General features: G+C 41.0%; 1 protein-coding gene and 1 long non-coding RNA gene across 6 annotated transcripts in view; one reads left to right on the top strand and one right to left on the bottom strand.

Moving 5' to 3' along the window:
• rasal2 (RAS protein activator like 2) overlaps positions 1-27,151 on the top strand; it is a 411,464-nt gene that overhangs the window by 217,351 nt on the left and 166,962 nt on the right. The gene's annotated exons all lie outside the window — the stretch shown is intronic.
• On the bottom strand, positions 598-26,568 carry LOC121289136. Its single transcript, XR_005945494.1, has 3 exons — positions 26,500-26,568; positions 14,846-14,959; positions 598-628 (listed from the first exon to the last, which is right to left on the bottom strand). It is a non-coding gene; the product is annotated as an uncharacterized LOC121289136 (long non-coding RNA).

Below are 27,151 nucleotides of genomic sequence, written 5' to 3'. Positions count from 1 at the left end.
CATGTAGGCCAAACAAGGTAAGGATGGCAGACTTCCTTCCCTAAAGGTTGGTTTTTATGACAATTGACAATGGTTCTGTGGTCATCATCAGACTTTTTAATTCCAGATTTTTATTGACCTCAAATTTCACCATCTTCTGTGGTGGGATTCAAAGCTGGGACCCCAGAGCATTTTTCTGGGTCTCTGGAATACTTGTCCAGTGACAATACCACTATGTCACCACCTCCCCACAGCTTTGCCAGTTCACCACTCATTAACCTCTACTCAGCCTGCAATGAGGTGTGCTGCCTTCACTTTGAAGCCTTGAATTTCCAAGCATCTGCTGTAGTAGGTTATTTTCATCTTCCATTAGATTGCTTTCATCTTTCATTTACAATGCAGAAGGTATAAATGAGCTGAAAAAGTCAAGCGGTCCTGTAGCCTTGACATTGGTGGCATATCTTAAGTTCTTCAGACCGGAATGAAACAGCTTTAGCAGAGCCTTATAATCATAGTAAGCCATTGAACATGTCATTCTGTGGTATTACTTTATATATGGATTGAATTGTTTCTTTTTCTGCAGAGAGGCATTGTGCCTGTCTATTGTTCATTGCAGAGGGCAACCATTTAAAAAAAGAAGCTTCTTATTCTGTGCAATTTGAACAAAAGAGAGATTAGATGTAAAATAATACTGACATTTATGAACAATAAGCATTTGAGAGATGAATCAGAAGACACTGAACTAGAAATACTAAATTCTAGAAATGGCTTCATTTGTTTCTGAGAAGTCTACAGGACTTATAACAAGCTAAAAATACAAAATTCATTGATTTATTTTCCTGTAGAAAATTTGAGCATTTGAATGCTTGAGGGAAGACAGTGAGATTTGCTAAAGCTCAGTTGAGACTAAGATGGCTCGACATAGATGCCAAAAGTAAGAATTTTCTCCGTGGAATTACAACAGTCTTCCAATACCCGTGTCTGTTGCCCAACTGATGCATGCCTTCTGTTGGTATTACTGCAAACACAAGTGTGCTATGAATAGTGCTATGATCCTGAACTCATATTTAAAATTGCTGCTGCCCCAATTTTTGTGCCATTGCTGCAATGTAAATAAGCCAAAAGTGCTGTTGCTGGAGAACGAACACCACAGCAGGTGGTGATTGACTATTCTCAGTAAATGTAAACGGCTATCGCTGCTGTTTTTTCTTTTGTTCAGTCAATGAAGTACCCAGGAATGGTGGCCCTTTATCAGTTAGCAGGTAGAGCTGAGTTTGCAGCCAGAAGTGGTCCTCACTCCAGCTTTGAGTGATGAATCCCTTAGAACAGCGCAGCTCATTGTATTACACTCCCCTTGTACTGCTCAGGAATCAATGTCTATGAGTTAGTTGAAGGTATTGCTATCAATTATTTTGGCTCCCAGTAACATTATTCAAGTATATAATAAAAGCAAAATACTGTGGATTGTGGAGATGTGAATTAGAAACCAAGTGCTGGAAAAACACAGCAAGTCTGGCAGCATCTGTGGAGAGAGAAACAAAGTTAACATTTTGAGTCCAATATGAACTTCTTTGCAACTCTTTTCTGATGTTCTTTACACAAAACTGAACACTTTTGAACCTGCATTCTGCTCTTGGAAGATTCTGAGAGTCCCTGCACAACAGTCTGATGTAGCATTATGAAATAAATGCTCAGCTTTGATATAACTTAGTTGCCAATTTACACATACTTTTAAATATGCATTCCAATATATGTAATGTTGAAAGAATTGTCACAACTGCAAAAGAAGATGAAGGTGTAAATTAGGGTTAGAAGGCCATAGATTCAAGCCCTTTCCAGGACCTGAGTGCATAATCTGAGCTGACATGACCATAGTGCTGACATAATGCTGCATTCTTGAAGTTGACACCTTCTGGATCTTGTAAAATGAGGCCTTGCCTGTGTTCTGGTGAACGTAAAAGATCCAACTGCACTACTTAAGCGCAGAAAAATTTTACTAATTTTCCCCAACACAGCAAAAAGACGTTTGTTCATCTCGCTTGCTGTTTATCAGACCGTGCAAATTGACAACCATGTTTGTCTGCAAAACAATACTGGCTATATGTTGTTGCAAGTTGTTCAAGGACTTTCAGCTCCAAATTTCATGGGTTCGATTATCATCAGCAAGGCAAACTTCTGTGAACCCTCTCTCTCCCTTGAGTCCTAATGGTGTAGCCTTCTGACCAATAACACTCCAGTTCACTGTTTGGCCATTTCTGGGAAAACATCCAGCTCTCCAGCATCTCCAAGCTACTCATGCAAATTTCAAAGTTTTCAACCTTTTTAGCCAACTTGCACAATAATTTCAAGAGCTCCTGCCCCATTTCTGTCAAACAGAAAAACTGACCTTTTCCTCAGAGAGATTTTCTCCATCGTCTCAGAAGAACTCTTCCTCTCACTGCTTTTGTCTGATTTTGTTTTGTGTCTGCATCAGTACACTGGTCACCTTCATCCTCCAGCTGCTCTGCAACTCACCAAGGTTCCTTCCACAGCACCTTCCAAACCCACGACCTCTACCATTTAGAAGGGCAAGGGTAGCAGATGCATGGAAACACCACCACCAGCAATTAAATAACCAGGCTGACATGGAACAACTATATCCCCTTTCTTTCACAATCACTGGGTCAAAATCCTGGAACTCCCTTCCAAACAGCAACCTATGCCACATGAACCATAGCCACAGCGGTTCAAGATCGAAGCTCACTACTACCTTCTCAAGGGCAGTTAGGGCTGGGAAATAAATGCTGACCTAGCCAGCAACACCCACATCCCATGAACATGTGCTAAGGGATTCTGCAGGTCTCTATTCAAGTTGTGATAATCTTTGACCTGTAAGCAGTACAGTAAGGAACATTTATAATTCCTTTAGAAATCTGTAATTGTTTTTTAAAGAATGTTTGAAAAAGACTTTTAAGAGCTTGCATCAATTGTATTTTCCTTGGATAGTGAGAAATACTGGTGCAAGTGACCTAGTAACGCTTGATCTCAAAACAGGATAAACAGGGAGGAAGTTGGCTGGCAGACACCAAGGAGAGCTGCAGAAACGAAGGAGAGCTTTTTTTATTATTATTTGTTCATGGGATGTGGGTGTTGCTGGCTAGGCCAGCATTTATTTCCCAGCCCTAATTGCCCTTGAGAAGGTAGTAGTGAGCTTCGATCTTGAACCGCTGTGGCTATGGTTCATGTGGTATAAGTTGCTGTTTGGAAGGGAGTTCCAGGATTTTGACCCAGTGATTGTGAAAGAAAGGGGATATAGTTCTATGTCAGCCTGGTTATTTAATTGTTTGTGGTGGTGTTTTTATGCATCTGCTACCCTTGCCCTTCTAAATGGTAGAGGTCGAGGGTTTGGAAGGTGCTGTGGAAGGAACCTTGGTGAGTTGCAGAGCAGCTGGAGGATGAAGGTGACCAGTGTACTGATGCAGACACAAAACAAAATCAGACAAAAGCAATGAGAGGAAGAGTTCTTCTGAGACGATGGAGAAAATCTCTCTGTGGAAAAGGTCAGTTTTTCTGTTTGACAGAAATGGGGCAGGAGCCCTTGAAATTATTGTGCAAGTTGGCTAAAAAGGTTGAAAACTTTGAAATTTGCATGAGTAGCTTGGAGATGCTGGAGAGCTGGATGTTTTCCCAGAAATGGCCAAACAGTGAACTGGAATGTTATTGGTCAGAAGGCTACACCATTAGGACTCAAGGGAGAGAGAGGGTTCACAGAAGTTTGCCTTGCTGATGATAATCGAACCCATGGAACTTGGAGCTGAAAGCTGCTGTCAAATAGGGCTCATGACCTACCTTGCTTGAATAAAGAACAGCATATTGTGGAACCGTGTAGCTACATACTATCACATTTATTCAGGGAGTGATGCAAATGCTTTTGTTTGCATAAGACGTATCTTTGTTGTATTGACTGTTTGAAGTGAAATTTGCTTTTTTTATTTGAACAGCCATTTGCCTGTTCATTCATGTGTAATCTGCATTGGTTCTGATTCATATTAAAGGAAAAGCTACAAAAAGTGGAATCTTGCTGATTTCTTCATTCAGCTAATTTGATTAGTATAGCTTTGGTTTTCCCACGGGTCGTAACAAAATACACCTTTTTCGTTGAAATTTTTAATTTTATTCGGGTGCTGCAGGAGTTTTGATTCACGGGGCAGTTGTGTTAGTACTCAGGGAAGCTGGAGCTATTTTGTTGGGGTGGGCTGCACTTAAATCAAGCTGGGCCCAGTTTGCTGGCCTATTGTATAACTGAGGCTGCAGACTATGGGGTGGGGGGGTCGGGGGGCGGTGGGGGGAGATGGTTTGGGTTGAGGGAGATTTAGAAATGCAAAGAGAGATGTCAAGGCAACATAAAATGTTTACCAATGTGGATAAAAACAAGCAGAGTGGGACAGGAAAGGCAAGAGAGTTTAACATAAATTGCGCACCAGTGAATAAGGTCATTGCAGGGAATAGAAGTAAAAAAAAAGAAATGAAGGCTCTTTATCTGAATGCACAAAGCCTCTACAATAAAATAGGTGAACGAGTGGCACAAATAGAGCGAAATAGCTTAGGTTTAATCACCATTACAGAATCATGGTTACAATATGATCAAGGTTGGGAAATAAATATTCCGAGTACACAATATTCTGGTTAGCCAGAATAGCCAAGGAGGAGGGGTAACCTTGATACTAAAGGATGACATGAGGACATAAGTGAGAAAGGATCTGGCATCAGAAGATCATGCAGAAAAATAAATTTGGCTGGAAATGAATAGCAAGAGTCAGAAAATGCTGGTGGTAGTAGTTTATAGGTCCCCCTAACAGTAGTTATACAGCTGGACAGAGCAATAAACAAGAAATTATTGGAGCTTGTAGCAAATGCAATGTAATAATTGTCGGGGAACTTTAATTTTAATCCAGACTGGGGCAAAAAATTGGCAAGAGTGATACAGAAGACGAGTTTGTAGAATGTTTTTTGGCAATTTCCTGGAGCAATGCATTATGGAACTAACTAGAGATAAAGCTATCTTAGACCTAGTATGGTGTAATGAGACAGGGTTAATGAGTAAGAGATCCACTGGGAAATAGTGATCATAACATTATTGAATTCCATATTAACTTCGCAAGTGGCATCGGTATGAGGAGAGAACTGGCTATGGTTAATTGGATAAATAGACTAAAAGGAATGTCAGTGAATGAATGATGAGAAACATTTAAAGAAACAATTCAAAATGTTCAATAAAAATAATTCAGTGAAAAACAAAAGCAGCAAGAAAAATCCATCTGTGGCCCACTCAGTAAGTTAAGGATTGTATTCATTTAAAAGAAGTGTATAATGTTGCAAAGAACAGTAGCAAGTCTGAGGATTGGAACCTGCAATGGACCACCAAAAAGTTGATGATAATGGGGGGAAAAATAGAATGAGAATAAATTAGCCAGGAATATAAAAACAGATTATAAGAGCTTTTATAAGTATATAAAAAGGGAGAGGGTAGCTAAAGTAAAATGTTGGCCCCTTAGAAGAAGACAGACGAGAAACTATCATGAGGAATGAGGAAATGACAGAGGCATTGAACAAATATTTTCTTTTTGCCTTCATGGTAGAAGAGATAAGTTGCATACTAGAAATAGAGGGTCACCTAGAGGCTAAAAAGAGTGAGGAAACTAAGGTCATTAATATCAGCAGAGAAAAATTATTGGAGAAATCCGACAAATTCCCAGGACCTGATGGCCTACACCCTAGTGTTCTAGAAGAGATGGTGCAGAGGTGGTGGATGTGTGAGCCATGATTTTCTAAAATTCCTTTGTGTCGGGAGTAGTCCCAACAGTTTGGATACTGCTTTTCAAGCAAGGTGGGAGAGAGAAAACAGGGAACTTCAGGCCTGTTAGCCTAATATTAGTTTTTTGGGAAAATGCGGGAATCTTTTATTAACTTAGTCTTAACAAAAACTTAGAGAAGTATGGTATGATTAGAAGAAGTAAGCATGGTTTTATTAAAGGAAAACCCTGTTTGACAAATTTATTAAAGATTTTTGAAGATTTAACTAGTAGGGTAGATAAAGGGGAACTAGTAGGTCCATACCTATTTCCAAAAGGCATTTGATAAGGTGCCACTCAAAAGGTTAACAGGCAAGATAACGGTTTATGGAATTGGGGTAATAATTTAGCATGGATAGAGGACTGGTTAACAGTCAGGAAGCAGAGCGTGGGTGTAAGTGGGGCTTTTTCAAGTTGGCAGGCTGTGGCTAGTGGAGTGCTGCAAGGATCAGTGCTGTGGCCTCACCCATTTACAATTTATATCAATGACTTGTATGAAGAGACAGAGAGTTCTGTATCTACATTTGCTGATGATACAAAGCCAGGTGGAAATGTAAGTTGTGGGGAGGACACCGAGGCTATAAAGAGATATTGACAGTTTAAGTTAATGGGCAACAAGATGACAGATGTATAATGTGAGGAATTGTGAAGTATTCATTTTGTATGTAACAAAAGAAAATCACAATATTTCTTAAAAGGTGTGAAGTTTGGAAATGTCAATATTCAAAGAAATCTGGCTGTGCTCGTACAGAAAGAGTGCAGGTGCAGTAATTAGGAAGGCAAATAGCATGTTGGCCTTTATTGCAAGGGAGCTAGAGTACTAGAATAAGGGAGTTAGCTACAATTATATCGGGTTTTGGTGAGACCACATCTGGAATACTGTGTGCAGTTTTTCTCTCCACATTTAAGAAAGGATATACTTGAATGGAAGCAATACAACAAAGGTTCATTAAATTGGTCCCTGGGAAAAGGGGGTTGTCCTTTGATGAAAGGATGATTTACTTGGCTTATTTTTTTTGCGCTTAGAAGAATGAGAAGCGCTCTCATTGAAACAATAAAAGACTTTGAAGGGACTTGTTATGGTAGACACTGAGAGATTGTTTCCACCATCAGGAAATCTAAAACATAGAGCTGTCTCAGGATAAGGCATTAGGACTGAGATGAGGAGAAATTACTTCACTTAAAGGGTTGTGAATCTTTGGAATTTTCTATCCCAGATGGTTGTGGAGGCTCCATTGTTATATGTATTTAATGCATATATCGTTATATGTATTTAATAGGCAGATTTATGGTCCCTCAGGAAATCAAGGGATTTTGGGAACAGGCAAGAAAGTGGACTTGAGGCCCAAGTTCAGCCATGATCATTTTGAATGGCGGAGCAGGCTCGGCAGGCCATTCGTTCTAACCCCTGCTCCTATTTCTTCTGTTCTTGTGAGCTGTATTTGAAACTTTGCACATTTCATCTAATCAAATGATAATTTACATGGGGAGCCAGTAAGTAAACATCCGTTGAGATGCATGGTGAAGCGTGCCTCAGTATAAGTATCAACAGCTAAAAGCTGGCCATGGGGAGTTAAACTGACTCTTGCTGCTGTTTATATCAGAGGTGAAAATGTTTACAAATTGTGAATTTACAGAATAATCTCATAAGCAGAAGACTTTACTTGGACATGGCATAGTTCAGTACTATGCTCATGCCAGTTGAAAGCACAAGTCAGGGTTTTGAAACGTGGAAATAGGAATAGTTTGATCAGGATCTGTTTTTTGCCTTGGCCGATTTGAAAATTGTTTTCACTTATGTTGATCATGTTGAGATTATTGAGGGAGTGTTGTGAAGCCCAAAGGAAAGCCAAATTAATCTGTGGAGAGATTAACCAACAGCTGTTAATCTGAGGTAATTTCAGAGCTGTGATAATTAGTACTTCTCATTCATACTGAAAAACCAGTCCAAACTGCTCTTCTAAATCTCTCCCTCTCTGTCATGACAAATCTTTTAGTTATTTACTTGATCATATTCAACAATACTTAGACCAATGCACATCTAATGTTTTCCACCATGAATTAAAAAGGACAGTTTAAGCAGTCACATTGTCACAGTGATGTGCTCTGTTACTTTGAAGATGCAGGAAGCACATCAAAAGCTTCCCTTTGTAGCACCAAGGCGGGCCTTTTAAACAAGCTGCCTCCACACCCAATGGCCCCTGTGACTGCCACTGAATTTTTTCTTGGGTCAGCTGACCCAACTCCAAGCCACACCTCCGTCCCCACAATGAAAATCCCATCCTTGTGGGTACTTTCTCCCAAGATGGATGGGCTGAGTTGGAAATTTTCCTGAATCCAAATCCCCGCCTCAAGGGTGAAGGTCCAGCCTTTAATGTTTAATCGAGGTGAAATAAAAATCCACTTTCCTAGGTGATATTTCACAAGTTGTATTTTCCATTTAAGGTTAGGTTATACGAAACACAGAATTGTGTTTCAAAATGTGTTGATAGACATGTACAATACGGTGAAACAATGCAGACATGTACACTGGTGGAATGTAAACTTGCACAATACTAACTGTATTACTCTTTGGCAGACAGTTGCGTCAAAACTCTTAATTTCATGACTGCTTGAATGGTAATTTGGATAATATGGGTCAGTCCACGTTGTTGGCACTTCATCACATTGCAAGGAATAGAGTGCAAGATTGTGATCCTCTCAAGTTTCAGTCTGCACAACAATCTAAGAATAAACTTCTTCAACTGGGAACAGAGATATTGCTTTCATTTGACCGAATGGGAGAAATGCTTTTGAACTCCATATTAAATGGGATGATTCCCCAAGAAAAATGGCAATTGATTGTACAAGGAGTTCCCATTTGTTTGAGAAAGGGGTTGGAGCAGTGGAGGAGAGGGGTTATTGGGTGTAGATTTCTAATGATACCTATTAAGTTTTTCATATCATTGAACTTGTTTCTTATTCAACAGTAACAGCTGCTCTGTATAAAAACAGTCAGATAGTGAATGATTTTTGTAGCAAGTAAAGGTTTCTAGATTTTAAATAATTTAGTGGGGAAAGATAATCAAGGGGTAGGTCAACACAGATGAACATTTCCTCATTGGTAGTCTAGAGCAGCACTGCAGAGGACTGGTGAAATGTTACTTGTCTACAAACTATGCCATTTAGTCTTTCCTGACTTTCACCCTATCACAGACCTGCCTTTTGTCCTTGTTCCATCCAACCCTTGCTCAAAACCTATTACATCTCTAACTTTTCCCAGTTCTGATGAAAGGCCACAGACCTGAAACATAAACTCTGTTTCTCTCCACACATGCTGTCAAATCCTGCTGAATATTTCCATCATTTTCTGTTTTCATATCAGATTGGGAGTTCAGTGGGGATGTAAAAAAAGAAAAAAATTACTGTGATGTTCTATCTGTATAAATGAGCATGACCTGAAAGGTTATTTCATTTCCAGCTGATAAGGGCTGGGAAACCTGCCCTGCCGTTCTGTTATCTAGTACAACTACATATTAAAGTTGAACATTTATCATGTTAAAGCAGTTGGTGACATGATCATTTTGGGTCTATGGTGCGCTCGTCTTATTTCTTGCTGAAAGGGATAGAAGACAACAGCAAGTTCATGTCAACTGTCACAGATTATAACCCTGTCTCCTGAACACTGTGCTGGATTTCATGAGCAAGAATGACAATTGGCAGCATCGTTTATGTTCCTCAATATCCTGTTAGCAGTAAATGTAGTGTGACTAGTTTTACCTCAAATTGTTGAGGCAACTGAACTGCTTTCTCCAAGCTGTTATGATCAGGTAGCTGTTTGGGATTTAGATTTTTACTGTTTTTCAGTTTTTAACCTTTACAGGCAACAATGAAGATTACATTTTCCAGTTGAAAATCATGTAGAGCTTCTGGAGTATATGTACTGGCACAGAGGCATATATCCAGCATGTCCCTGATTTGATTCTGGGCCAAACTGAACCTTCAAAATCAAGATTCGGGTCCCAAGTTAATTTTTCCTGCTCTTAGAAGAGACTATTTGAACCAAGTGCCACAAAACTCAGCCATCTCCCTTGGAAAATCTTGTATTTGTTGGCAAATCTACATTTCCATGGAAATCAGTACAAATTCATAATTAATTAAAATTGAATGAAAAAAACATGTTTGTATCTAAAATATTTTTCCAGTTTTGCAAGAAGATGGAATGATGCTCGGGGAAGCTGTTACAGACAGGCCTCAAAATCCTACCAGCCCTGTTATGTGATCTGAATGAACACAGTAGACTTACTGATGTAGTCATTGAGTTCTTTTTTGAGGCAACTATTTTGGCCCCTTGTGCTGCCTTAAATATGTGAAGTTGTCAGCGCATAGTGATGCTCCTTGATCAGCAAGTTACACTGAACCCTTTATATTTTTGTCTCTTGTCGGCATGGCTTGGCACTGCTTTCACTTGCTGAGCAAGTTCCTACACACATAGTAAAGCACAACTCATTTGTTTTATCAGGGCCTGACAAACAGCAGAAATTGGTATGCTTGGAACGCTCTCCTCCCTCTCTTAACTTTAATGTGGAGGTTTGAAGTATATTTCTGAGGTTTGACATACATTGCTGAGTTGCATACAAATGCATACAAATCCTTACAATCCCAAGGAATAGCAAGATTGTGTTTTCATTTTTTGTCTATTATGTATGCTAATAACAAAGGCATGGTATTGGAAACTGCAGTGGATGTTGTGGCAAAGCAGATTGACCACTGGTTGAAACAGGGAATGAATGTTTTGGTATTCTGCTTCAGAAACACTCCTTCAGAGTTCAGATTATTTAGGTGTAACCTGACACCTCTTCATTGCCTTTTACTCCCTCCACCTCCACCCTACTCCCAATTTTTCAGAATAAAGATTCCAGCATGCATGTTCAATTGGTGGCGGCTTGGCAGTATGTGGAACTTACTTGAGAGTTTTGCCATGCAAAAATGACTATTGAGTGTCATTTAAAATATGGCATAAAAGACTGCAAGGTGCATTTGAGAGAACATGGTATGGCTCTGTTTGCAGTGAGAAGCCTCATTGTTCCGTATTTCATGTAGTTTAATGCATTCTATATGAGGAATAGATGTACAAAAGCTTTACTAGGCCTCACTGTTCATCTTTACGTTGATAGTCCTGATAGAACTCCAGGCTGTCGTAATGTTTCTCAGCTGACCTCCCATTTTCCATACTCCATAAGCTCACCCAAAACTCTGCTTTCTGTATTCTAATTACCCTGGGTCACTGGCCTGATATTCCAGAGACCCAGGGTAATGCTCTGGGGACCCAAGTTAGAATCACACCATGGCAGATGGTGAAATTTGAATTCAGTAAAAATCTGGAATTAAAAGTCTAATGGTGACCACATACCATTGTTGATTGTCATAAAAACCCATCTGGTTCACTAATGCCCTTTAGGAAAGGAAATCTGCAGCCCTTACCTGGTCTGACCTAGACTCTCAGCGATGTGGTTGACTCTTAAATGTCCTCTGAAGAAGGGCATTTAGGGATGGGCAATAAATGCTAGTCGAGCCAGCGATGCCCACATCCCATGAATGAATAAAAACAATCCACTCCAAGTCCCACTCACCTCTTACTCCTCGGCTAGCTGACCAACATCGGTTCCCAATTCACCATTCTAAAATTGTCATGTACAAATCCCTTCATGACCTCAACCCTTCCTATCTCTGTAGTCATTTCTGCCCTATAATTCTCTGCATTCCTCCAATTAGAGTCATTCAGGTCTACAGCACAGAAAAAGGTCCTTCGGCCCATCGGGTCTCTGCCAAACTATTCTAGTCCCATTTTCCAGCAATAGGCCCATAGCCTTCTATGTTATGGCATCGCAAATGCACACCCAAATGCTTCTTAAATGTGGGTTTCTGCCTCTACCACCCTTTCAGGCAGTGAGTTCCAGATTCCAACCGCCCTCTGGGTGAAAAAATTCTTCCTCACATCCCCTCTAAACCTCTTGCCGCTTACCTTAAATTTATGTCCCCTGGTTATTGACCCCTCCACCAAGGGGAAAAGTTCCTTCCTGTCTACCCCATCTATGCCCCTCGTAATTTTATACACCTCAATCATGTTTCTCCTCAATCTCCTCTGCTCCAGGGAAAATAACCCCAGTCTAGCCAACCTCTCCTCATAACTAAAACTCTCCAGCCCAGGCAACACCCTGGTAAATCTCCTCTGCACTCTCTCTCTCGAGCGCAATCACATCCTTCCTATAATGCGGATTCCAGAACTACACGCAATACTGTAGCTGTGACCTAACCAGCATTTCATACAGTTCCAGCATAGCCTCCCTGCTCTTATATTCTATGCCTTCTTAACCGCCTTATCTACCTGTCCGGCTACCGTAAGGGACCAGTGAACATGCACACCAAGGTCCCTCTGGTCCTTGGCACTTCCCAGGGTCCAACCATTCATCATGTATTCCCGTGCCTTGTTTGTCCTGCCCAAGTGCATCACCTCACATTGATCCAGATTAAATTCCATTTGCCACTGATCAGCCCATCTGACCAGCCTGTCTGTATCCTCCTGTAATCTAAGGCTATCCTCCTCACTATTTACCAGCTCACCAATTTTCGTGTCATCCGTGAACTTACTGATCAACCCTCCAACACTCAAGTCTAAATCGTTTATATATACCACAAATAGCAAGGGACCCAACACCGATCCCTGTGGAACCCCACTGGACACAAGCATCCAGTCACAAAAACACCCCTCGACCATCACCCTCTGCTTCCTGCCACCCAGCCAATTCTGGATCCAATTTGCCAAATTGCCATGGATCCCATGGGCTCTTATCAGTCTCCCAATGCCAGATCTTATCAAAAGCCTTGCTGAAGTCTAAGTAGACTACGTCAAATGCATTGCGCTCATCTACACACCTGGTCACCTCTTCAAAAAATTCAATCAAATTAGTCAGACATGACCTCCCCTTAACAAAACCATGCTGACTGTCCTTGATTAATCCCTGCCTCTCCAAGTATAGATTAATTCTGTCCCTCAGAATTGCTTCCAATAGTTTCCCCACCACTGAGGTTAGACTGACTGGCCTGTAGTTCCCTGGGTTATCCCTTCCTCCCGTCTTGAATAACGGTACCACATTGACTGTCCTCCAGTCCACTGATACCTCTCCTGTGGCCAGAGAGGTATTGAAAATTATTGCCAGCACCCCTGTTATCTCCTCCCTTGCTTCACTCAACAGCCTGGGATACATTTCATACGGGCCTGGAGATTTATCTACTTTTAAGCCTGCCAGACCACTTAGAACCCCCTCCCTCTCTATGTTAATTTATTTAATTATATCACAGTCCCTCTGCCTGATTTGCATATCCACGTCGTCCCTCTCACTTGTGATCACCGACACAAAGTATTCATTTAGAACCCTACCTATGTCTTCTGGCTCCACACATACATCACCACTATGGTCCTTAATGGGCCCAAATCTTTCCCTAGTTATCCTCTTACCCTTAATGGACTTGTAAAATATAAAATTCTGGGCTCTTGTGCATTCCCCACTCAACATTATCAGCTGTGGTGATCCCAACATATGAGCATGGATAGAGGATCAGTTAGCTAACTGGAAACAGACAGAGGCACATATGGGTCATTTTCAGGTTGGCAAGATGTAACGAGTGGAGTGCCACAGGCATCGGTGCTGGGGTCTCAACTATTTACAGCCTATATTAATGACTTGGATGACAGGGCTGAATGTATGGTTGCCAAATTTGCTGATGACACAAAGGTAGGAAAGTAAGTTATGAAGGCAACATATGGAGTCTGCAGAGGGATATAAATAGGTCAAGAGAGTGAGCAATAATTTGGCAGGTGGAGTATAATGTGGGAAAATGTCAATTTTGGCAGGAAGAATAAAAAAGGAGCATATTATTTAAATGGAGGGAGATTGCCGAACTTAATGGTACAAGGGGATCTGGTAAATGAATCACAAAAATTTCGTATGCAGGTACAGCAAGTGAGTAGGAAGACAAATGGAACACATTTTTATTGCAAGGAGAATGGAATATAAAAATGGGGATGTTTTGCTACAGTTGTATAGCATATTGATGATGCCACATCAAGAGTACAGTTTGGCCTTCCTATTTAAGAAAGGACATAATTGCATTAGGAGCAGTTCAGTGAAGCTTCACTCAGTTGATTCCTGGGGTGAGGGGCTGTCCTAGATGAGACATGGAACTTATAAGAATGAAAGGTGATCTTATTGAAATATAGAAGACCCGAGGAGGCTTGACAAGGTGGATGCTGAAAGGATGTTTGCCCTTGTGGGAGAGACTAGAACTAGGGGACACAACTTAAAAATAAGGAGTCTCCTGTTTAAGACGGAGATGAGGAAAAATCTTTTCTCTGAGGTTGTGGAGACTGTGGAACTTTGTTCCCCAGAAAGCAGTGGAGGCAGGGTTATTGAATATTCTTAAGATTGAGTTAGATAGATTCTTGATTGACAAGGGAGTCAAAGGATATAGGTGTAGACAGGATAGTGAAGTTAAGGCCACAATCAGATCAGCCATGATCTTATTGAATGGCGGAGCAGGCTTGAGGGTCTGAATGGCTCTGAATTTTTATGATTCCCACTTTAAATTTTGCCCCTTTGGTCAAGATTTTAGTCACCTATTCTATCTAACATCTTCTCTTTTGGCTTCATGCCTTGGGATTGTTTGCTGTGTTAAAAGTACTATATGAATGCCAGTTGTTGCAATGATTCATTGAACAAATGCACTACATGGTGTGGTATTGAACTATGTCATGATCTTGTAAGATCTTGGATTTAATCCATGGCATGTATTGCAAATTGACTAACTGGGATCGTGCTGCATGGCTTCAGAAGGCACAGATTGCCCTTCACATTCCCAGATTAGGAAAAAGAAAAATTTGTTTGGTTTCCTGACCTGTAACTATCTGTTGGCTCTGATGGAGTTTGTACATGGTGCGAACAAGAACTAGTTTGCTTGTGGTAGTTTCAATTGTCAAATAATTAGCTCATACTCACTTTGCCAACTTGTATATGAACGATCACCATCTTGGCTGAATTACTTAGAAGGCTGACTGCCTCGTGCTTTTGAAGTTGTGCCCCAGCATGCATTGCTGCATCCCGGATACTGGGCTGGAGGGGGGAATAATATCGTTATTCTTCTGTTTAAAGATTTTTTTTAATGTCCATCCTGATCACATGTAAAATGAATGGCTACGGATTTAGTTATGTTCTGAAGTTTGCCAACAGGTCTTTTTGCCAGTTTATTTTTGGTGCTGGGCACTGTTCTTTAGTTAGTATAAGGTTCTGTCCATCTGTTACATATATTTCAGACATGAAGAAAATGTTTTTAAAAAGATAGAGTATCATATCTTGGATGCTGGCTCTTGTTTGTTCGTGCCCTTGGTTTTCTATTCTTTTTGTTGTGTTACAAGGTGAGTTTTATAGGTGTGGTCCTGATACTGGTCAGCTAGTTTTACATGTAACACATAGTTTTGTAAAGATTTATTTAGGTAACTTTATTTCTTGTCATGGATGGAATGTACAGAGCTCTGGATCTTAATGTGTAATTGGATGTTTTTACAGGTTTGTAGCAAACCCATCTTGCTTGATCACCTTGAACATTTAAAAAAAAAGGGCTAAACATTTGATGATTTCACTCTCGGCATGTTGTTGTGGAATTTGAGGGAAATAACTACGTTCGTGTACTGGAATGCTTTCCTGTGTCAGACATGATTGAGACAGAGTGGACATCTTTTCCTCTTGTTTCAGCTATCCAGTACATTACAGGGGTCTGTCTAATACTGATGACACTCAATGCCTGAAATAGAAACAGCCCTCCCCTTGATTAGAAAAATGCAATTATTGAGGCATTCAGCTGGTTTAAGATCAGAGTTGTTTATAATTTATCTGAAGGTGAAAATTGCTCAAACGTCTGTTTTGAGATGGCTCCCAAATGTCTGATTTTAGTGTAGAAGACAATTTGTACGTTAAGGAATTAATCTGCGTACTTTCCTAATCAGTCCAACTGTTCAGCAGGCCATCCTGAAGTCACCTGACTTAAGCACGTGGCCCAGTGGTGTTAACTTCTTTAATGAGAATTATCAATGGCCATGCTGGAGATTACCTTGTCCTTTTTTGAACCATCAGACAGGTGTTAAAAGCCATGAAATTGAATTCTTTGATCACTTTTCATTTTTGCACTGTCATGGAGAGCCATTGTTTACATGTCAGTAGTGCACAGCTATTCTCAAGATCTCATATAGATATATACTTCATTCAAATTGTTCCTGACACGGTTTCAGAGAATTCGTCCCCAATGTGGCAAAATGGCAGGGGCAGGAGTGGAGAAATGGGGAGAAGAGGCAGCCCAAGATTTATTTCAAACCTGGGGAGAAAGAATAAAAGTATTGAAGCAAGGAATTAAAGATGAGGTGCCGATAAAATTGGTCAATTGTCTGTCAATTGGTTTGTACTGTTGTAATTTTCTCTTGAACCTTGTGTGTTAAAGCACTTGCACTCCTTGGATCTTGTTTTGAACCTAATCCAGTAGGGATGGGAATGGGCCTCTTATCTAATGGCTGGAGATTTTTGGGAAGAACATACTTGGTCACCTTTGATTCTCTCGTACCAGGAAGTTTAGATTGCCTTTCTTGTGGGAAGGGGGGAATGTTTGATTACAATTTTGGCAAAGATAACAACCCCCACCTCAAAAGATCTTTGTCAACTTGGACATGTCTCTCTTTCCTTTGATAAAAACAAAAAATTGCGGATGCTGGAAATCCAAAACACAAACAAAATTACCTGGAAAAACTCAGCAGGTCCGGCAGCGTCGGTGACTGCTTTGCAGAACACCTGCAGTCTGTCCGCAAGAAAGACCCAAACCTCCCTGTTGCTTGCCAATTTAACACTTCATCCTGCTCTCTTGGCCACATGTCTGTCCTTGGCTTGCTGCATTGTTCCAGTGAAGCCCAACACAAACTGGAGGAACAGCACCTCATCATCCGACTAGGCACTTTACAGCCTTCTGGACTGAATATTGAATTCAACAACTTTAGGTCTTGAACTCCCTCCTCCATCCCCACCCCCTTTCCGTTCCTTCCCCCTTCCTTTTGTTTTTTCCAATAATTTATATAGATTTTCCTTTTCCCACCTATTTCCATTATTTTTAAATCTTTTATGCCCTGCTAGTCTTTCCACCCCCACCCCCACCAGAGCTGTACCTTGAGTGCCCTGCCATCCATTCTTAATTAGCACATTCGTTTAGATAATATCACCACCTTCAACACCTCTTTGTTCCTTTGTCTGTGACATCTTTTGATAATCTGCTCCAATCACTGCTTGCTTGTCCCTATAACCCCCCCCCCCCCCCCAGCCTTAAACCAGCTTATATTTCACCCCTCTCCTAATATTCACTCAGTTCTGTTGAAGGGTCATGAAGACTCGAAACATCAACTTTTTTCTTCTCCGCCGTTGCTGCCTGACCTGCTGAGTTTTTCCAGGTATTTCTGTTTTTGTTCTCTTTCCTTTATCTTCCACTTCCTTTCTAATGAGCTGTTAAACAGTGATGATCTAATGCAGAGTGACAAAAACACAGAAATAAAAGTTAAAATATTTCCCAGTCCAACCAGCGCGATGTCACTCATTTCTTTCTAGTCGCTGTTCCTCATGTCATTATTTTCAAGAAGAGCAGTAAAGTTATCCCTTTTGTACTGGCCAATATTATCACTCAATCACCATCACAAAAAGCAAGATTAGAGTCATCGAGTCCAAAAAGGCCCTTCGGCCCATCATGTCTGCGCCGGTCAAACAAGTACCTCACTATTCTAATCCCATTTTCCAGTGCTAGGCCCATAGCCTTGTACGCCATGGCATCGCAGGTGCACATCCAAGGACTTCTTAAATATTGTGAGGGTTTCCGCCTCTACTGCCATTTCAGGCAGTGAGTTCCAGATTCCCGCCACCCTCTGGGTGAAAAAATTCTTCCTCAACACCCCCTCTAAACCTCCTGCCATTTACTTTAAATCTATGCCCCCTGGTTATTGATCCCTCCACCAAGGGGAAAAGTTCCTTCCTGTCTACCCTATCTATGCCCCTCATAATTTTATACACCTCAATCATGTCCCCTCTCAATCTCCTCTGCTCCAGGGAAAATAACCCGTCTATCCAATCTCTCCTCACAACTAAAACTCTCCAGCCCAGGCAACATCATGGTAAATCTCCTCTGCACACTCTCTCGAGTGCAATCACATCTTTCCTATAATGCGGATTCCAGAACTGCATGCAATACTGTAGCTGTTGCCTAACCAGCGTTTTACATAGTCCCAGCATAACCACCCTGCTCTTATATTCTACGCCTCGCCTAATAAAGGCAAGTATCCCATATGCCTTCTTAACCACCTTATCTACCTGTTCTGCTACCGTAAGGGACCGGTGGGCATGCACACCAAGGTCCCTCTGATCCTCAGTACTTCCCAGGGTCCTACCATCCATCGTGTATTCCCGTGTCTTGTTTGTCCTGCCCAAGTGCATCACCTCACATTGATCCAGATTAAATTCTCTTTGCCACTGATCAACCCGTCTAAGATTAGCCGGTCATTGTTATTTTGCTATTTGTGGGAAGTTTGCTGAGTGCAAATTAGATACCACATTTCGTAAATTAGAACAGTGATTACATTTCAAAAACGTGCTGCATTGGCTGTAATGCGCTTTGAGACATCCGGTGGTTGTGAAAAGTGCTATATAAATATAAAACAAAAACAGAATTACCTGGAAAAACTCAGCAGGTCTGGCAGCATCGGTGGAGAAGAAAAGAGTTGACATTTCTAGTCCTCATGACCCTTCCACAGAACTCGAAACGTCATATCTTCTTCTTTGCCGATGCTGCCAGACCTGCTGAGTTTTTCCAGGTAATTCTGTTTTTGTTTTGGATTTCCAGCATCCGCAGTTTTTTGTTTTTATCTCTGCTATATAAATGTAAATTATTTTTGTTTCTGTGTTAACAAACTGTCAGACACACAAACTGTGGCACCATTTTTATAGAAGTTCAATATCCTGAGCAAACATTTGAAATGTTAAGTTAATTTGTTCTGCAGCAAAATCTTTGGTTCATGGCTATTGACTTCATTTTAGTTCGCTGAACTGTATTTTCTTAAGTTGCCACAGTGTTGTAATATTTTTGACATGAAACCTCTTGAAACGGGCCACTCTCAATCCAGATGAAATTGCAGCATGTGCCATCAAACAGGAGGTATGGATAAATGGCTTTTTTTCTATTCCCTGACCTGAGCTTCAACAGTTTAAAGCAAAAAGAAGTCTTATTTTACAACTTGATTGTAATTAATAGAAGGACTTCAGCACAACTGAAAAATTGTTGCACAATTACTGAAAACATGAACACTTGTCACTGTTCAACGCTTGAACAGCCACATATACGGAGTTACAGGTATTTATCTCAAAGGCCTTCAGTCCGGACTAGCAGGTGTTTGAATGAGTGTTATCTGAAAAAGCTGGTGCTGTGCTGTTTGGTGCCCTGGTGGCTCCAAGCCTTGCCCCTTGCTGTGTGACTAATCCTTAAGGCATGCAGTAAGGATACAGCCAGGCTGAGCGACCTCAGACAGGCAGGAACACAGAGCAATACAATGGAGCTACTGTCTTCTGCCTGTGGGTTGCAATACCCTGAAGCTGCGCAGAGACCTTCAGCAGCTGACCTGCCTTCCCTCAAAAGACTTGGCGCACGCTTTGAAGAGAGGCACTGCACAGTGCAGAGACAGCCATGACTCCAAACAGTCACAATTAAGCTGAAAATGCATCCGCTTCACATTCTGAAATGTTAGCTAAGGCAAGTCTTCTGTTTTCTGCAGCAAGTGGGGATCAGTACATTGTATTGATATTGTGTGTGAGGAGAATGGGTTTTTGCTAATTGGCTTGAGTTGACAATGATAGACCACTTCTTGTGATGAAAGCTGGCCATATCTGCTCCACAAATTACCCCAACTGTGAGAACCATTCATTGTCAAGTGTGCAACATGGAAAGGGCAGTTTAACACTCTGCCGTCCTCATCAAGGCTTATATTGGAAGAAGTTTCCCCTTTTTCCTTGTCTTGCTAGGCAGGAAATGGAGCGAAAGCTGTGCTTGAAAACAATGTGCGGAAAATACTTTGGATCAAGTTTTAAAAATTCCCCCTTTTCCCTGTGAAGTGGAACTGGCCTTTTCTGGTTAGCGTGACTTTGTCAGTAACCTTTGAATTTTTCTTTAAGAATCACCTTTCTTGCGAGGGAGCCCAATATTGCATGACCCTATTTATCCACAAGGAAGAAAAGAAAGAGTTGCATTTATGTAGCACCTTTCATGACCACAGGATGCCCCAAATGCATTTTACATCCAATCAAGTACTTTTGAGGTGTAGTCACTTCTGATGTAGGAGATGCAGCCAATTTCTCTCAAATTACTATATGATAATGACCAGATAATGTTTTTGTGGTTGAGGGATAAATCTTGGCCAGGATACGAGAGTAACTCCACTGTTTTTCTTGAAAATATTGCCATAGGATCTTTTATGTACAGCTGAGAGGGCAATCAGAGCATTGGTTTAAGATCTCTCCTGAAGGACAACAACCCAGCCATGTAGTACTCCCTCTGTATCAGGACATTAGAAGTTGTTTGAGATCAACCCCATTCTAAGCTGTTTGCTCCAGAGTGCAGCGCAAAATAAGCAATGCTGAGGGAAACCTTCATAGTTCATGATGGTAGCCTGGGTGAGGTTGACAGCTCACATAATGGAGAATCAGAAGTGAACCCATGAAATATTTGAAAATGATCCTTTACTCAATTCAGCTGCTGAACTGTTTTGAGTTGATACGGTAAATTCTATTGAAGGCCTCTGATTTGCCATGATTCGTACTTTAGTTATGTCCTGGCTGCCTGATAAACACAGAACTTCAAACTACTTTATCATAGATATTTTGCACAGCTTTCATGGGAATGTGCATGAAATATGAAGAAGGTCTCCTGTATTGTTGTAACCTTTGTTTTCTCCGTTTCAGTCCCAGCCTGTTTGCTGGCTGTTAGGCTTTGAGATTTTTGCCTACTTGGGGAGTGCAAATCAAGAATTCGTCTCTAAAAGGCTATGGATGCTGGGTTACTTTCAAGATGGATATAGATTTTTGTTTGGTGAGGCCATCAAGGGATATGGTGCAAAGTTTGAACAGAATTGAGGTACGTTTCAGATATAATCTAACTGAATGGCAGAATAGGCTCGAGGGACTCGAGCACATATTGCTGTTCCAATGGAATTGGATTTGGATTCATCTGTGACCTAATATTGCTCTGACAAACTTGTTGCATGTGGGATTAATTCCTACCATCATGCATTATCTGGAATGTGGAGTGTGCTCATTAGCTGGGTACCAACCAAAATAGTTAAAAGAACATAGCAGTTTCAGACAGAAGTGCTGTTGGCAAATTTTGTAGAGGTTTTCACCTGTCATGCTGGTTGGCTTCATTGATTGAGCACCACAGAAGGCCCAGCATAAACGAAAAGTACTTATACTGCCACTTTAAATAGATGAAGGGTGTAAGTTTCTGACTGAAGTTGGCACATGCTCTGATAGATAACATGGAGCCGTGAGTGCAGGGGCAGTGGCAGAGGTTAACCTCTAATCATGACCTCTCTCTTGTTAATACTTTAATTCACTCTCAGGCTGTCCCCTTGTTTAAAACCCCTCATCTAACCCCCCTTCTCTAACCCCTGTCTCCCTAGCCCGTCAACCTAGCCTGCCGCCCCCCACTCTCTAGCCCCCTCCTCTCTAGTCTCCCCTGTCTGGCTCCCCCCCTGTGTTGCCCCCCTTTCTCATGCCTCTCCAACGTGCTCATGCCTCCTCATTTACCCCCTCTCTAGTGTCCCTCGCTTGCCCCCCGTTGATCACCCCTCCCTTGCTCTTCCCCATCCTTGCTCCCCCCTCGCTTGCTCCACACCTTGCTTTTGTCCATTGCCCCCCCCATGCTTTCTGCCATCGCCTCCTCTAAAGAATAAGTCGATGAGGAGTTTTGGTGAGTTGGTGATTTTTTCCATTCTTCTGTTCTTTTAACCCTGTGAAGTGCTCAACACGACTTTTAACATTCATCCATGAATGCTCTCCTTATGGACCCCAAATGCCTGCTCATGTGTCAGAGTTACAACCTGTACTGTACTGCACTGATATTTATGCACTTTTACCCTACATAGGGTGTGTATTATGTTTGTGTATGGTTCACAGTTTACCAGTATATACTAAGCCAGCTGAAAGGCAAAGGTGTTTGTTCAGTGATCTGTTAACTTCACTTCCTTTGCAAAAGTGCACAGTCATCCAGGAAATGGGAATGTTATAGGACCTCGTGAGCTTTCCCATGTTGACTGAAATGAAGCTGCTGTCAGTTTGATTGCCTTAGAAATTCGAGGAGAACAGGAATCTGGAATCATCATTTTGTGGAGCTGCCTTAAACAACTCTTGTTTAATTATTTCCATTTAGTTATTTGGAAGGATACTGGAATTATTTTTCATTTTGAAAAATGTATGGTAAAATATTCATGAACACAAAGCTTGTAAATCTATTTTAATGATATCAAAATAATTCAATCCCAAACATGTGACATTACTTTGCATTTTTAGTAGCTTTTCGAGCATTTCTTCTACCTGTAATTAACATTAGCGTGGTTTCCATTTATTCAAACCTGTTTGTAGATATGTTTTCTGGTTATGCATATATACACATATTGCCTGTGTTTTCTTAAAGATTGCAGTTCAGTCTCAGGGTTTAATATGATGTCTGTGAGATTTTGCTCTTCAATCATATGAACCTTTGGAATAAATTACTGCTAAATTGCTTTCCGTCATCTCTAGCTCTCAATTAGTCATTTTGCAGTTTGTGGTTGTGCACTCAGTGCAGAAGCAATCCAGCTTAATATATGATACATCAGCTTGGGACCTTGGAATTTATTCAGAAAAGCTTGCTTTTATAGTGCCTGTGCTCTTTCTAATAGACTGCACCAATTCATTAGTAGTTGTGACAAACTACATTGAAGTGTATTGCTGTGGACGATGATATCATCAGAGTTGCCTTATCTTTGCAGGCAGAGGAATGACTTCCTCTTAAAATTTGTTCATTTTACTTGTAATCTCCTAATAGAAATAGTAATATTATACACAAGAGTCTTGATACAATTATTCTGAGTTTGAGGCTTGAGCCATCTCCTGAACTGTGGTAAAGTGCATTTGAGTTGCTACATGACTGTGTGAATAAATGGAGCACCTGATATGGTTGTGATTCATCGGCTTGGAGGATACTATGTTGCAGCAGTGGTCTCTGCTGATTTTCACTGAATTATGAGGACTACTGTCTGCCTTTGTGCTCTCATTCTAGAGTTGCCTTAATTCAACTAGTTCTGTATCCCCTGCTGGAATAACTTGCACAGGTGGGCAAGGACAAAGTTATGCTCAGCTGCTTCTTCATAGTATGTAATTTCATGTGATAGGTATTCTCTTAGGCAGTCAATCTCTGAACCATGTGAACCACTGCGTCAGAAAACGAGAATAAAGTTGGGGTGCAGTTAATTAGAAGTGCTGCGCCATGAAACAGCCCCTCCCTTTTCTTTGTCAGCAGCTGCAATGAGAAACCTGTTTGAATGGCCTTAATCTAGTTGTGGTAGAAACAGAATTACCTGGAAAAACTCAGCAGGTCTGGCAGCATCGGCGGAGAAGAAAAGAGTTGACATTTCGAGTCCTCATGACCCATCGACAGAACTGATTGAATGTTAGAAGAGGGGTGAAATATATGCTGGTTTAGGGTGGGGGGGGGGAAGAGAAGTGGGGGGCGGGGTGGTGTGGTTGTAGGGACAAGCAACAGCGATAGGAGCAGATAATCAAAAGATGTCACAAACAATGGAACAAACAAGTGTTGAAGGTGGTGATATTATCTAAACGAATGTGCTAATTAAGAATGGATGGCAGGGCACTCAAGGTACAGCTCTTGTGGGATGGATTCAATCAGTTCTGTCGAAGGGTCGTGAGGACTCGAAACGTTAACTCTTTTCTTCTCCACCGATGCTGCCAGACCTGCTGAGTTTTTCCAGGTAATTCTGTTTTTGTTTTGGATTTCCAGCATCCGCAGTTTTTTGTTTTTATCTCTGTGGTAAACTGACACCAGTTCACTAGTCTGCGCAAGAAAGAATGCGTTCTGCTAGTTTGATGGATTATTTTTCTTAGTACATTGTGTCACTAGCTTGCATTGTCTACTTAGAAAAGCTAGAAATGCACAATCAGAGTGGACCAAAGTTTCACACTTTTGTGACCTGACACTGAAACTGCAAGACAGGATACAGTGATGGTTTGTAATTAAGTTGCTTTTAACATATTTGTGATTGAATTCTATTCTTGTTCATCTACAAACATAGGGATAAAGAAGGATTCTGAAATCCTACTTTATCCGCACAGATAGCAAGCTATTTAATGAGTAGTCAAAATAAATGTCACCAGCTGAAAACGAGAGCAGTATTAATGTCAGGTAAAATTCTGGGGTGGCCAACTGGACCTTTGGGCATTATTAATGATGTTGACTTAGGTGAGCTCTCCCCACTTGTAATTCATATCTGGATGGATGATCATGCAATTGCGGTGCTGCCTCTTGATAATCATGTTCTTTTCTCCCTCCAGTCACTTTTCTGAGAGGTAATTTTGCACAAATTTTTTCCAATTAAAATTTAAGATATTTTAATGCAAATTATCACATGATTAAATTTTGTTTTTTCAAGATGGCATTTTGCAGATTGGCTGTAGACAAAGATTGAACTCTTCAATCTGGCTTCTGTACTCATTTTCTTGAACCCCTTAAGATTCCCAAATTGTTATGTGGTTTTGCCATTGGAGCTGGATTAGCCCTTAAAGACTCAATTAATTTTATCAAACTGTTGAAAGCTGAAAGTGTGTTTGTTTTTTCTCTGCATGATTGGATAACGGCTTCTTATCATAATTGTATGAGATCTGTAATCAATTTGACAAATTGCCCCACATGTGATGTGGTATTTTTGCTCAATGAACACTTCCATAAAACCACTCTGCCCAGGTAATATAGAGTGTTGTTTGGCGAATTGCACATCTAACTTGTCATGAGAGTCCACAAAGATTTTGTCATAAGCATTGCTGTTGAATTACAAACATTTGCACAATAACTACAATGCCACTTGCCTGGTTCGCATTATCTGAACCCCTGTCCATGACAATTAATGTGACTGCTGGCCAGAGGTTGGGCTGGTACGCCATCTATGTTTAAAGTTATATGTGGATTATTGCACTGCAACTCTTGTGCTGCAATTTTTTTTAGGAAGCCGTCATTGTTCCCTCACTCTTCCCACAGCAACAGAACAGACCTATCAAATTAATTACCCTAACTGCACTGTACTCTTTCCTCATTCTGCAAATTGATTAATTCTAAATAGTTGAACATTATTATTTTCATCTGCTCACTGCATTGCTGGGAGGTAAAGGAGGAGGAAGAGACTGAGCCCATTTAAGAGGACTGAGGAGAGAATCAAGATTGTCTTGTGTGTTTTCCAGCTAAGGCTTAATATTAATGAGTGTCCATGTATTTAATTTACTTTGTGATTGAAGTGCTAACCAAACAGATGGACTACATTTTCCCAATATTTGTTAGAACAGCTCCCTGTTCTGTCGAAGGGTCATGAGGACTCGAAACGTCAACTCTTTTCTTCTCCGCCGATGCTGCCAGACCTGCTGAGTTTTTCCAGGTAATTCTGTTTTTGTTTTGGATTTCCAGCATCCGCAGTTTTTTTGTTTTTATCCCTGTACATCTGCTTTAAGCAGTGCTGCTCCCTTTTGCTTTTGAGAAATTTGAGGAATATTGTTGGGAGTTGAGGCTGTTGCAGTTTCCCTCATGCTCTGAAACCTGGCTATTACCCTTCCATGCTGCTTTTTGTTTGATGTTGCAAGCACTAAGTGTATACTGCAAAGTAGCAGAGCATTGCATTGTCCTAGTGAGGCACATGTAGGAGCCTGGAGGTGGAAATAAAGAGCAAGTGCCATTGACTTGCACCTAATATGTGCCATAACCACATGATGGTGCTGTTGTAGGCAGTTGTGTTTGATGTCATTGATCAACAAATATTCCAGAAAGCTGCTCTAGGACAACTTGTTGTTCTGATGGTCCCCTTTTTAAAAAAAAATTATTCTGTTTCTAGAAGCTAGTACAGAAACTAAGAAGCGTACTGGGGGTTCTAAATTATTTCTACAGCCCAGTGTTTTGGGTGCATTGCTTTGTTTTGCTTTGTTTTGTTCTCCCCAGCCCAAAAACCTGTGGTGATAAGTTCAAGCATTGAAAGCCTGCTGTCACACCTTTCACCTGTGGTTCTCTGACGTTGGTTGGAGGAGATCTGTTGACAACTTCAGAAGCAAAATATTGCAGATACTGGAAACCTGAAATTGAAACAGAAAATGCTGGAAATACTCAGCAGGTCTGTGAACATTTGTGGAGAGAGGAACAATGTTAATGTTTCATGTTGTGACTTTTCATCTGGGTCATGACCTGAAATGTTAACACTTTTTGTCTCCCCACAAGTGCTGCCAGGTGATAACTTGTTCTTTAAACCCCCCCCCCAACCACCAAATACCCCTTTTCTTACCTGGAAGTGATCAGTGCCCTTGCAGTGTACAGCAACTCCTTGCAATACATGATCTTTTTTGCTTCACCATTGAAATCGAGGAAGGAGTTGCACTGTCTAGGTTGGTGCTGTATACGGTCCATTAACCCATATTTTTATGTAGAACAATCCCTTGTAACTATTTATTCCTGTCCCAGCAGTGATTTCATAGCGTACTCTGACAGCCTTTGTGCAAAAGTACCTCTACATCATTGTCTGAGCCTAGTTTCTGTGCCCAGCATTGTTTCTCTGACGCAAGTCATTGTTTCATTATTTTCTGCTTTTGTGGTTGGATAAATTCCAACTGGCGGGGATTATATTTCCCCGAACACTCTAACTTACTTGTGATGTCTGTACAATAGCCTAAGTCAAAGGTTGAGATTCAATTTTATCTGCAGTTCTCAGCAGACTGGGTGCTGCGTTATGTACTGGTTTGCGGTAAGCTGAACACTGGGTGATTTGTAACCTCCCCTTGCACTCCCTGCAAAGGTTAATGATAGGATCAAGACAGAATTTGGGATGTAAGCATTCATGTCACATTGCAGAGAGTGATTCGCTTTTTTTTAACTGCTTGCAGTTTGTTTCCTTATTGAGCGTCTCCAGATCAGGCATGATGCAGATTTCAGGTAGTTTC

Source organism: Carcharodon carcharias, chromosome 16, assembly GCF_017639515.1.
Source record: "Carcharodon carcharias isolate sCarCar2 chromosome 16, sCarCar2.pri, whole genome shotgun sequence".
Taxonomy (NCBI): Eukaryota; Metazoa; Chordata; class Chondrichthyes; order Lamniformes; family Lamnidae; genus Carcharodon; species Carcharodon carcharias.
The sequence above is the reverse complement of the archived record's forward strand: the minus strand, read 5'-3'. Positions and strand labels throughout refer to the sequence as shown.